Source organism: Ambystoma mexicanum, chromosome 5q, assembly GCF_040938575.1.
Source record: "Ambystoma mexicanum isolate Mex_15411 chromosome 5q, UKY_AmexF1_1, whole genome shotgun sequence".
Classification (NCBI taxonomy): Eukaryota; Metazoa; Chordata; class Amphibia; order Caudata; family Ambystomatidae; genus Ambystoma; species Ambystoma mexicanum.
Window position 1 is genome coordinate 1,251,612,372 of NC_090933.1, and position 13,571 is coordinate 1,251,625,942.

General features: G+C 47.4%; 1 protein-coding gene across 2 annotated transcripts in view; it reads right to left on the bottom strand.

The window, feature by feature from the left end:
* The window catches only part of ZC3H3 (zinc finger CCCH-type containing 3), a 2,515,563-nt gene that overhangs the window by 2,339,479 nt on the left and 162,513 nt on the right, over window positions 1-13,571 (bottom strand). The window lies entirely within an intron of this gene.

The following is a 13,571-nucleotide window of genomic DNA, read 5'->3' on the forward strand; positions in this document are numbered from 1 at the left end:
TTTAAATGGTTTAAGTAATGGTGGGCACATATATTGGTCAGGGTATTTCATTCCATTGCCTGTGAACAAATATTACCAGAGTCATGGAAAAAAAGTGTTATAATTCCCATCTTTAAGAATGGCTCGGCCAGTGATCCACACTGCTATCGACCAATTTGACTGAGCTAATTTTTCGGAGAAGTGCACCTTTCGATCTTCATCACATCTCTGTCACAAGGTCTTGTAATTTGGTTGGGGGTGTTGTCTGAGCATGAATATTCACAGTCTCTGGTATCAAGACAGGCTACCTCACATCTATTTTCTGCAAGCAAAAGTCATCTTTCTGACATGAAATTCCTTTCTTCCCCTGCTCCAGAACAAGGTCATTCAAGTGGTTAAAAACAAGATGCCCACTATGTTCTACTTGAACAAGCAATGGAGTTCTCTGGCCTTCCTTTGTACAACCGAGCGGTAGAGATTTCATTGGACACTTACATCAAGTGATACTCCTGGATGTGCACATGGAGGGAAAAAGCAATGTCACAGCAGGTGATCTATGTAGACTATCACGCCCAGCACAAACAGACTTTTAAGACCATAGGTGTCATAGAAAATCCACCAACTCTGGGACTTTCTACAAATACACCTGTTTGCCAGCCAGGATGCTCAGTGTCATCAATATACGGTGGTCAGTCAAACGGCCGAAAAAAAAATATCGAATGACAAAAATCTTGAAAAAAAAATCTCGAAAAAAAAAAAATTGCATTTTTTATTTCTTTCTTTATTTATTTATATGTATTTTTGGGGTCAGGTAAGTAAAAAAAAGGGGTAAAATAAAAAAAATGAAAAAAGGGCATTTGGGGGGAATCCCCCACATTTCGAAAAAAAAAAATTGAGATTTTTTGGTTCGACCTTTTTTTTCGATATTTTTTTTCGGTCTTTTCACTATAAACCCTCAGTATACATCCCTGTTGTGCTGCAAACTCCACCATTCTGGGAAATGCTCGTCGATAGGTCTTTCATCAGACTCTAATTCTGAGGGTTCTTTGATTGTTCAGTCCATCAGTCAATTTCTCTCAGATTCTGATGTTCTTCACCTGGCTACCCCAGATAAGGTATTGCGATCTCCCCTTTCCCTAGCTCACAGAAGTCAGGTTCCTGAAACTCCCAAGGTGCCGGATGTTCTAACTCAGCAGAAGGGGTGCATTCCCCCACCTTCCGCATCCTTGCTGAACTTGAGACTTTGCTACCTGAAAAGTTAATGAGGAGAGACTGCATAAACCGGATTTTTAATAGCATTGTAATTTCAAAAAAACAGGATTCTCGAGACTACAGTTTATCTTTTGTCACTCATGGTGGTCATACCTTGGCAAGAAGTAAGTAGCTGAGATGACCATGAGATAAATCGGCCTACATCTCTTGTTTTGATGTATTCCAATGCCTCCAAGTCTTCATGCACAATTCACTAGTTCAAAGGCAGTCTCAGTGGTCTTTCTGACACGTCCATGCCTTTGGAATGTGTAGGATAGCTATTTTTTCCACACTTCAGACTTTTTCAATGATTTTTATCATGTCTCTTCCAAAAGGGAGGTATCCTTTAGAAAAAGTTCTTTACCACCTGTATGTTTGAACCCAGTCCACATATCCTTTCGCCTCCTCCAAAGAAGCAGAATATGTTTGCTCTAGTTCCCAAACCAGGCTGGGAAGGAGGGAGAGCTGGAAGACAGGGAAGAACCAGTTGATTACCCGTGGTAACATTTTTTCCAATGGATTGTGTCCTCCCACGTTTTCCTCATCTTTAATATAAGTCTGCTTGCAACTGGCTTCAGATTTTTTTTCACAGAGTCAAGCATAATGCAGCGTTAAGTCATGGCCCTCGACGGCCTCCGTACTGTCCTTGGCCGTGACATTGACGCTGGTATATGAAGCACGCACACTGACCTTTATCTCAGTTCTATTTTTTTCCCCTTACCACAGATTGAGATGAATCTGACATTGCGAGAAAGGAAGGTGTAAAACACAGACATTTTTGGCAAGCAAGAGGGGAAGGAGAGGAGGGCGATGAGGAATACGTGGGAGGAACATCCAGTTGAAAGAAAGTTACCACAGATAGGTAACTTGTTCTTCAAATGGATTATGTCCTCCCACGTTTTCCTCATCTTTGATACACTACCATAGCAGTGTGTTTTAAGAGTTGGGTGTTGATAATTATGGAGAACAGTTTGCCAAATTTGGCTTCCTCTCATGACGTAGAGTCTAGGCAGTAAAATCTGCTGAATGTAGGAAGAGACAACCAAGTTGCTGATCTGCAGATGTTCTGCACCGGCACCCCTCTTCTTTTTATGGGTGAAGCAGTGGGTAAAAAGTCAGTAAGGAGATCCAAGATGGCCGCCGGGGAGTGTAGTCGCACTCTCCCGTTCTCAGTGAAGGTCTATTTTAAGGTGGTAATAGGTGGTAATAGATAAAACTAAAGGGCGACAGGAACAGATGGCATTGTTCCCATTGGAGGCGGAAACATCTCGAGCGATCAGTTAACAAAGTCCCCCCCACCCCCCAAAGACATACGGGAGGGACGGACGAACAAAGCAAGCGGGCGGAGAGCGGAGCTGCAGCAGGCCGGGACCGCGGCGCTGGGAAGTGGCGACCTTCAACATCAGAGGGCCCTGCCGTGGTAGGAGGAATAGACAGTGGCAACCGAAAAGCAGCGTGGTGCCAAACGGGCAAAGAGGGAGAGACCCGCTTCCTCCCCACCCTCCGCACGAGAAGAGGATCCGTCCTGGTCTTGGGGACGCTGAGGGCAAACAAGAAGCTGGGCCGGGATTGCTGTCCCAGGATACAGACAACCTCTGACATCAGAGGGCCCCGGCAGTGGAAGGAGGGACAGCCGGGTGTGACTAGGAAGCAGCCCACAGGACAGAAGGAGAGGGTGGCCTGTCCCCTCCTCTGCACCCCGAGTGAGTCGAAAGAGACATCTGTCTCCAGGAAGCCCAGACGGGATGCAACACAGGCGGAGAGGACATCAAAACGCCTACCGACGGAAAGTGCGAGGTGAGGAGCAGGACGCAGGGTTCAGCTGGTGTGCGGGAGTGGGGCCGCGTCAGACCTGCCGGCACCCCATGGTCGGATTAAGAAGGAGCTGCAGAACAAGGGGAAAGGAGAGGAGGGTCTGCAGGACCACTGGTAAGAAGTGGATGACCACGGTGCAGGAAACCGTGGTGGATTAGCCACGCGAAAAGGGGAAGGGAGCCAATGAGTAATAGGAGTGGCTTTAGAAGTGGAGAGAAGACATTGGGACGCTTAGAGATACACAATTTCAAGGGGCAGGAGACCAAATGCTGCTGAAGCCGCTCAGGCCCGCACTATAGGGGGAACGAGTGAGCATTAAACTCCCTCCCAGAAGCCTGCAGTGTCAGGACAGTAACATACGGAACAGGCCTACAGCAAAACTCCCTGGGGTAGAGGGGCACAGCCAAATGACGAAAAACTGAAGGTCCAAGCCCCAAGGCATCGGCTCAAAAAGGATACAGAAGGCACCCTAAAGAGAACCTGGCCACGCCAGTGCGGTCAAAAGTATAGCAAGGCTCCCGCTCAACCTAGAGCTGTGCACTGGACCAAAAAAACAGCCTGTAGGACCATCACACAAGACAGGGCAATCAAGCAATAAAAGGGACTGCCCAGACAGGAAAGGGGGCCAAAGGCAGCCACAAGGGAGAGGCATCTGTATACATGCCCGATTGAGGGCCCCGAAAAGACGCTAGAAAACCACAAATATACAAATAAAGGAAGCCTGCACTGCTCCAAGAGACCCACCTGACGCAACAAACCATGGGAACGGTGTTGGACCGCTGGGATGAGCAGTGCTACAGGGCTCCCTACTCCTAGTATGCCCGGGGGGGGGGGCCACTCATTTGGATAAGTCCAGCGGTCCCATTCAAAATACTAACATGGGAGGCGGACCCCGAAGGTCGATACCTGGTAGTGAGGGGTTGGATTGAACAAGTTGAAGTCTGCATAATAAACTCGTATGTCCCCCAACCACGGGATCCCAAAACATTTAGATGCACTGGGGGCCAAACTAGCCCAACATCAAAACGGCTTCTGTATCTGGGGAGGGGACCTTAACTGTGTCAGGGACTGGGAGCTGGATAGATCCAAATCGACAGCAACCAGAAATGATGCAGTGTCAGGGGGGTTAAATTCGCTGGTCAAAGCCCTGGACCTGGCTGACGTGTGGCGTGAGCTCCACCCAGTGGACACAGGCTACTCGTACTTCTCCTAGCCACACACCCTCCACACTAGAATTGAATACCTATTCGTGCCCAAGCACCACCAGCCACAAATGGACTCAGCACAGTACTTGGGCAGATCAATCTCCGACCACTCGCCACTGCTTGCGACATGGAAAATAAGGGGCCCTAGGCCGCCCATACCGCTATGGCGCATGCCATCTGATGCCCTGACCGACCAGGCTTTCATGGAAGGGCTGCGAGACAAACTGGAGGAATACATGATAGAGGTGAATGTGTGCAGCGTTGAGAGATGGGGAACAGTTTGGGAAGCAATGAAAGTAGTGGTGAGAGGTGAGGTCATCACAGGAGCGGGAGGCATAAGGAAAACACTAAGAGCTGAACTAGAGAAAAAGGAGGAATAGATAAAAACACAAGGAAGCTAACCCGCGGGGGACACAGGAGGAGGAGGGTGAACTGACGCTGCTGCGTGCGGATTGTCAGGAAGCATGGGTAAGACTCTCCAAATTTGATTACTCTGTGAAAACTACCAGGGCACAAGCTGAGGGAGACAGACCTAGCAGGCTATCGGTGTGGCTGTGTAAAAGGGAACATCCACGGCACCAAATCACAGGGATCAAAGACGCAGCAGGCACAATACATAAGACACAACAAGAAATAAACGACACATTCAGGGACTTTTACTCCCGACTGTACAGCCAGGATCATCAGGTGGAGCAGGCAGACATACTAGACACACTGGAGGAAATAGGTCTCCCAAAGATAGAATCGGCACAACGCGAAGCCCTAGATGAGGAAATAACGGGACAACATTGCTGAGGCAATAAGGTCCCTCCCCTCCAGTAAAACACCTGATAGTGATGGACTCCCTCCGGACTTCTACAAAAGTTCGAGACGGTCATTACGCCGGTGCTGCTTGAGGTTTACCGGGAAGCATTCACCAACGGGGAACTGCCGGGGTCCATGAGAGAAACGCTAATTGTCCCGATACCCAAACCCGGGAAACCAACAGAAGGATGCGACTCCTATCGCCCACTAGCGATGCTGAACTACGATGTTAAGATCCTCACCACGATACTAGCTAAAAGCCTGAACAGAATAATAGGGGGCCTAATACACAGCGACCAGACAGGCTTCATACCGGGGCGCAGCACTGCATTAAACCTACGCAGACTGTAACACATCCTGGCGCAGACAGAGGGATCCCAAAGAATATGCCACAACCTCCCTAGACACTATAAAAGCATTCGATTCAATTTACAGGGAGTGGCTACTGGCAGCAATAAAGGAGTTCGGGTTTGGGGAGGTCTTCATTCGCTGGGTTCGGATCATATATACGAACCCCAAGGCTAGGGTCAAAACTGGGAGGCTGGTGTCGGAGATCTGGGACATAAAGAGAGGGGCCAGACAGGGATGCCCGCTATCCCCAATGTTGTACGTCTTGGGCCTTGAACCAATAGCGATATACCCAAGGAAGCAGTACCTAGATGCAGGCATCTGGGTTGGGGGAGTGGGACACCTACTGTCACTCTACGCAGACGATGTGCTGCTATACGTAAGTGACCCACATCTAAACGTCCCCGTTATCCTAGACATACTGGACAACTATGCCAAGGTGTCGGGAATCAGCTTTAGCAGAACTAAATCATGCATATTCCCTATAGCGGGGCTAAGCAGGAGGGATTCCAGCACACTACCAGTAGTGGGACTCAATTGGGAGGCGGACTCGTTCAAATACCTGGGGGTCAATATAAAGCACACGCCAGAACGGATGCACAAATACAACACGGCAAGGGTGGCGCAGGGCTTGGGGAAGTCCATGAAGTTTTGGTCTAAGTTACCACTATCACTACTAGGCAGGGTGGCCATCATCAAAATGATCATCCTGCCGAGATTCCTGTACTTCTTAAACAACATACACCACTACATCAAAGCATCCTTCTTTCGAACGTTGGAGACACTGATCTGGGAGTTTCTGTGGGGCACCGCCCGCCACAGACTCTCACTTGCAACCCTGCACCTACCGTATGACAAGGGGGGCGTGAAACTGCCAAACCTGGAGAGATATTATATAGCAGCCCAACTCAGCCATGTGGTTAAGTGGCTGGCGGACGAGTCCACCTCAGAAACAGGCTGATACAACATCTGGTGGCTCCCATTAAACTGAAAGAAATACTATGGGTTTCGCATGGGGACACAGAACAAACCCCAATGGTGGTAACCCTACGAAGGAAAATATGGAGGAGGGCTCAAGCCCTTACTCCCCAGAAGTGCCTATAGTGGCAGATATATGCTGGGACAATACAGACATGGCGTTGTTGAGAAGATGGGAAGGGAAAGAGATATACATATGGGGTGATGTATATGCAGAGGGGTCCTTCAGGGAAATCAGCTCAATACAAGAAAGAGAAGGGATCTCAAGTGGGCAGTTCCTCTGGTACCAACGTATCCGAAAGGTGGCTAAAGACAGATGGGAGGGCTGGCCGGAGGAACCACAAGCGGAACCATTACTCACGCTGATGTACAATCTGAGCGACGGCTGGCGCCCAATCTCAAGACTGTACAACATGTTAATAGATGCACCAAACCCCAAGAGCATGACATTAAAAGAGAGGTGGGAGGCAGACTTGGGCACTGCGATAACGGAGAAGGAATGGGAGAGGATACTGGGTTACCCAAAGGTAGCATCCAGGAACCACCTCTTTAAGTTAATACAACTAAATGTGCTATATTGCACCTGCATGACTCCCCAAAGGGTAGCCACATTCAATAAGAATGCTAGCTCACGATGCCCATGGTGTGGAGGAGAAGGTGCCGACATGATACATATGTTCTGGGGGTGGGGGTGGGGGTGTGGGCGTGTGCAAGGTTTTTGGGCACGCATAGAAAAATCCTGCAGAGCGGCTGGTGTGGTAAGGTTTGAATGGTCACCGAAGGAATGCCTCCTCGGTGCTTACCCCAGGGTCAGCAAACACAAGCACGTGCTCAGACTCATGGACCCGGCATGTGTCTTAGCCAAAGGAACCATTGTCATGTCTTGGAAAAAGGCTGGTGGGCCACAATATAAGAAATGGCACAGGGAATTCGAGAGGTGGGCAGAGGTGGAAACCAAGGTGTGGCTGGAAGGGGTCAACAGATCGGAGCCGGACAGCAATGACAAATGTGCTGCATGGAAGGAACTGGTGTGGAACATGTTCCATCCAACTGACGATAAACCACCCCGCTGAGCGAGCTACGCATTGTGAACCACGCCTACCCCATGCCTGTGCGGCCACCCATTGTCACGACTCGCTCCCTTCGCTCCCGTTCCCACCACTTGGGGGCATGATTTGGGGTTTATTCCCTACTGGACTTTTCCTCCGAACCTTATGCTACAGTGCTGTGATGAATTGGGAGCGCTAAATCCCTATTTTCCAAACTACTTCCCTTCCGGATCCATTCCAGGTTTTTGGCAGCCAGCATGCTTCTTTAACCAAATGACTATGCTTCCCAGAATGCCTGGCCCACTGCTTCACCTCCACCCTTGCAGGACAAGGTTGGGTGGAGGATAGGCAACACCTGTGGCTGCAGGTGCAGCAATCAGCACACCTGAGGCGTGTGCTCGTTAAGCAGCTTTAAAAGCCTCAGTCTTACTTCAGTCCAGCGTTGGTCATCGTTGCAGTGTTTCCTGTTGTGACTAGTCCCTTTTTCCTTGATCTTAGCTTTTGTACCTAGTTCCTAGTTCCTGTTTTCTTGTTCCTCCGCCCTGGATTTCGGATTCATGCGCTAAATTGATTTCTGCTCCCTTGATTCCCTTTTTGTCTTCCTCTGTTTGCAGGCAGCATTTCTCAGTGCTTTCCCCTTTTAGATGCAGCCCAGTTTGTCTGTGTTCTATATTTCTTTGACTTTGTCCTTTGCTGCTGTAAACCCGTATGCCTTAGCCTTCCTCTTAGATTAGCTTCCTGTCTTTTCCTTGGAGGGGTAGGGGGAAGTTTGCATTGGTTATTTCGTTTTCCCTGCTCCTGATCCTTACTTTCCATTGGGATCCATTCCATGTTTTCCATTGCAATTCTGCATTTATTTCCCATTTGATTATTAGGTGTGGTGTGCTGTTGTAGCTAGCTCCTGTGTGAATGCTTATGTTTTCCTCACTAATTTGTAATCACTATTCCAACTTAGGTATTTAGCTTTCCTCCCATTGCTGTTATAGCCTTTCTGGGTCCCAGTTTCATCAACAGGATTCGTGGACTAGCTGACATTCAAGAGGTTTATCTCGTCCTCGTGAGTACTGTTCTTTAGTTCCCTTATTTAATACCATCAAGAGTGTTAGTTCACAGATCCTGTCATTGCTTGCCCTCCACGTGGGTTTAGCGCTGTCAGTACCTGTAACAGCAATTGGGGGTAAGGCGCTTGCCGACTTTCCTCGCGGTCAGGTGCTTACCCCACATCCCTTTTCATATATTGGTTTTGTTGTCACACTCTATTTGCACTCCTGGGTTCTAGCATACATGAGTCGTTGTTCCTGTGTGCACGTAGTTTATTCGAAGCTATTCACTGTGTGATTTAGTGCACATTTCCCTTGCCATATTCGCTGCCTTTGTACTCGCCTGACTAATCCTGACACCCATCCACATCCAACAGTCAATGGCCGCTGGGGATACCAGGAAAGGAGGGGTATGAACTATATCCCGGGCACCAGGACGCCTACCCCACTGAACTATGAAACGCACCACAAGACCTGTGTAGGAAACAGTTTGGTTATTGTTTGCAGGTTATTATTAACTCTTGGCATAAATTTAAGACTTGAATGAAAATTATATTCTGAAATGCAGTGTTGCACCTAATCAAATGCCAATAAAAACATTTTAAAATAGACATCTGGCGTAAAACCGGATCTCATGAGCCATGCCAGACGCCTTAGTAATGTACTGGCAGCAATTGCCCTTCTTACAGAGTCAACCGTATCCTGGCTTGACTGTAACGATTGCCTCATAGTATCCTTACCATCCTGAATCAAATGTTTAAATCCATCCTCTCTTCTCCTTCTGGTATATGATCTGCTGCTACGTCAGCCACTCCCCAAAGGGTATGCATGTATTTTGCCAGGGCACTGGTGGCAATAGCACATTTCAGTGCCATACTGCCTGCACCTATAGCATCAACTTTTCTATCATCCTGGTCAGCTGGAGAGGAAGGATAAACTAACGCTCTAGACTATGCAGCACCAGAATTTCTTGTGATGGGTTCCTGTTGAGAGGGTGGATCTACAGAAGCTGTTCTATATTTCTTTGTCAGTAGCTTGTTAACCGGTGGGAAAGAATCTGGCTTCAGTCATTCTAACTCTCCAAGCGGTGTGAAATGGCATATCCAGTATATCTGTACGGTCATTTTTTTAAATTATTGCAGCTGGTTTAGACCATCCACGATATTCTGAGACCTTACTGGTCACTGACCGGTAAAATGGGTCTGAACATCCAACCACTTCTGGATTACCAAAATCCATTTCAGGTGAAGTTTCCCAACTGCTAGTCTCTTTCAGAGTTTCAACAAGATTCTTCAAGTTTGATTCCTGTGAAATAAGCACTGCTGGTACATTTGGTGTCCCAAATTCATACCCATATGGAGCTTGGTCCTCCTCTTCCTCAAAGATAGACCCCATGGATTTAAAGAAATACTGCCTAGGCAAAGGTTTAGATGACTTTGGAGGCCTCAAAAGGCACCGAATGTGCAGATGGCGTTGAGGGCTTCGACCACTTCAACAAAGCAGACAGTGAATGCCTCGATGGCTTTAACTTAAGTACATGTCGCAAGACCGGAGTTGACGCCTCTGAACCTTATGCTGCTTGGATTTGTGTTGAAGAACCTTTCTTCCCGGGCTCTTAGGCGCGCGGGAAGGAGACACATCAGACTCCCTTCTGGTCTTTCGAGACGCGGACGGGTGGCTAGATTTCTTCAACTCCTTGAGAGGGGCAATTGGAGCGGCTTCACTCGAGCATTTACAGGTGGAAATCCTCCCATTCCGCGGGAGCCAATGACTATCGCAAAGGGGACTCTGTGGGTAGAGGAGGAAGAAGCTGATGAAGACCTATGGCATCGCTTCTTGCTTTTTTGTGAGATTACGATGAGCATAGTTTCCTTGATCTCGAAAGCTTTTGTTTCCTAGAGCGCTTTTACTCAGGGGATACGTCCCTAGAGTCGGAGGAAGATTTTCTTTTGGATGGGGAAATGGAATGAGATTTGCGAAAGGGCTTATCTGCTTAGAACTTCCCCTTCCTTTACCGCAAAACCTTAACCATCATGGACTGACACACGCCACAATCATCAACCTTTTGCCTAACCCCAGACACCAGAGACATACTCAGTGCAGGTCTGTGATGGACATTTTTGCCCGAGTCAGCACACTGCTTAAACCCCTTGGGGTCGAGGACATGTCGAGTACATGATGAATCGACTGCTGAAGTACCATGTTATTAGAAATTTTGCTCTGGCAATGTCACCCTGAAGCATGCTAGCATGCGGCAAAAACAGAACTGAGGTAATGATCACCATGCATGCTTCATATACCAGCGTCGAAATTACGGCCGAGGTCAGTACGGAGGCCGTCAAGGGCCCTGAAAATTCTGAAGCAAGCTGCAAGAAGACTTGGATATATGAAGGATGAGGAATACTTGGGGGGGACACAATCCATTTGAAAAGGAAAATTACAGACATGCTGATTCTGGTTCTTAGTCCTTGCACATCTTCCTTCACAAACCCCACGTATCGGTCTCCACAAGCATATACCATGACGCAACCAGAGAGAAAAACAGAACATTTATTGCTGGTTGTGAGCTCCATTCACAAGGGAAAGGTCTAAAAGCTTTAAAGTGAGAGAATATCCATATCAGATCATCAAGGAGGGGACAAAAGGGTTAAGAGAACCGGAATCATCATTATTGTAGTTTTATGGTTTACACCATTGAGAAGAGAATGTGTAGATTTGTGGGGAATGCTCTACTACTACCCAGGAAAAATGATGCTGTGTCCTGGATGACTGAGTCTTTAAAATAACTGTATTGGTACAGCATGTAAGAGGATTGTGAGGAATGTGGCCATCCGCACAGTGGGTGTGTGCTCACCTAGGTTTTTTGAAATTTAAAAGAAATTGAATGATGGTAGATGAACCTCCGGAAACTGTGTGGGGCTAATCCGCACTTATTTCCCTATGCTCACATAGCCCCGTGGACTCTGGGTGGACACATCCTACAGGCGTCATCCCCCTGTCATATTTAGTTGAGATATGACAGCCAAGAGTACACCAAGGCATCTTATAAGATGGAGGGCAAAACCTTCCTCCTGCCATGGCCAGCCTTATTAACAAAGGCTCCATGGATCCACACACTTTCCCTTTGTTTAAGCTCTGCTGCTGGTGGCAGCTTCGCATACTAATCAAAGTTTGATTCAAACAGGCCCACATGGGGCCTGGCTGCAGAGTTTAACAAAGGAGAAAAGAAACCCAAACAACCTTTGATTTGCACTGCCTCAACCTGAAGCCATTTCCCGCCTCTCAGTATCAAGAGCAGTCACTTGTCATGTCTGGGACTATGTATTTACAACAGGCAACCCCTGCAGGTGGGCCCCATTTAGAAGGTATGAGAATATGGCTTGCAGGAAACAAAGTCTGTTCTCGCCGCAGCTTTAGGGGGGACCTGCCGCTTTAATCAGGAACCACAGAGAGCTCAATTAACCAGAGAAACCCTTTGATCCACAACAGACAGGAAGATGGGTGGGACTCAGTGTTATATGTTTTCACTCCTTTACCTTTTTCGTTGCAAAGCACTCTGGTTACGACCTCAGGCATACAGGAGACTGTTGGTGGGGACCCAGATTTGGTTCATTAAGGTAGGCTTTTCCCACACCAATAACTGTGGCACATATGGCTTTAAAAGGGGGCTGATCCCCTCTTTTGGGCAGATCATCTCAAGACTTTGCAAAGAGTAACAAGAACAACTCAGGACATTTTCCCCTCATCTCTGTTTAAGGAGTATATCACTACTCTGGCTCCTTGGGTAACCAGATTCACAAATTGTTCCTTTCAAGAGTCATAAGTACCGGAAAGTATAAAGTAGGCGTGGGTCACTCCCTTGCTGAAAAAGGACAATCTGGACCCAGCAGCAGGTGGAAATTATTGACCAATAACTAATGTCCCCTTCATTCTAAACATTTTAGATAAAATAGCCTATTTGCAGTACCAGGCATTTGTGGAGAACTACAATATTTGAGCTGATCAGAAGTCCGGTTTTCGCCCAAATTATGGGACAGAGTCGGCGCTGCTCGATTTAAAATCACACCTTGCTGGTCTTATAGATTAGGGTAACACTGCATTACTGATGCTATTAGATCTATCCGCCGCGGTCGATCTTGTTGATCATCAACTTCTGCCAGATAGACTGCCCATGGTAGGCAGGTGTTCCCCAGTAGCTGCAGCTTGGTTTAGATCATTCTTGGACCCGAGGAATATGAAGGTCACCAAGGACAACGCTTATTCTAACAGCTCAATTCTGACTTGTGGTGTGCCACAGGGGTCTTGCCTCTCACCATTACTTTTTAATATCCATCATAGACCTCCTTTCTACTATGGACATACACTTTGCGAACTATGCCGATGATACACAGATCGTCATTAGGCTATTGATGACCTGGAGCTCAATCATATTTATACTCAAATTCAAAACTGGATGGCCTTGAACTCACTGGCTCTTAACAACGCCAAGACAGAGTTGCTCATTTTGGGCACCCAACAAAAATTTAAAAAGCTTGACCCCAATTATTATAAATGTATGATCGCCCAAAATATCATCCCTGTCTCCTAAGACCTTTGGAGGTTTTTTGATCCCCAACTGTCGTTTAACCATCAGGACAGTTATCTAAAATCATCCTGCTGTTACTTTACACAGTTACTCTGGCAGATCAGTCCCTTCCTGTCCACTAAAAATCTTGCTATGATAGCAGCTGCTATCATAAATTGCAAGTTCCATTATTGCAATAGCCTCTTAATCGGCACCCAACATACCGATATCAAAAAATTGAAAGTAGTTCAGAATGGTGCCGTATGCACCGTGTGTGGACTTAAACACAATCCGCACGTCATGGAAGCCAGAAGGAGTCTACACTGGCTGCCCATTCAACAAAGATTACTACACAAGGGCTTAGCTACTGTGTTTAAGTGCCTACATGGTGAAGCCCCACCTTATCTTATCTCCAGGCTTAAGAAGTAATCCATCGGACGTAATTTGTATTCCAATGGCACTATCCATCTGTAACAACCACGCTCTTCCTTGAAGGAAATTGGTGGCACCAGTTTCAACCTCTGGGCACCCTCCTTAT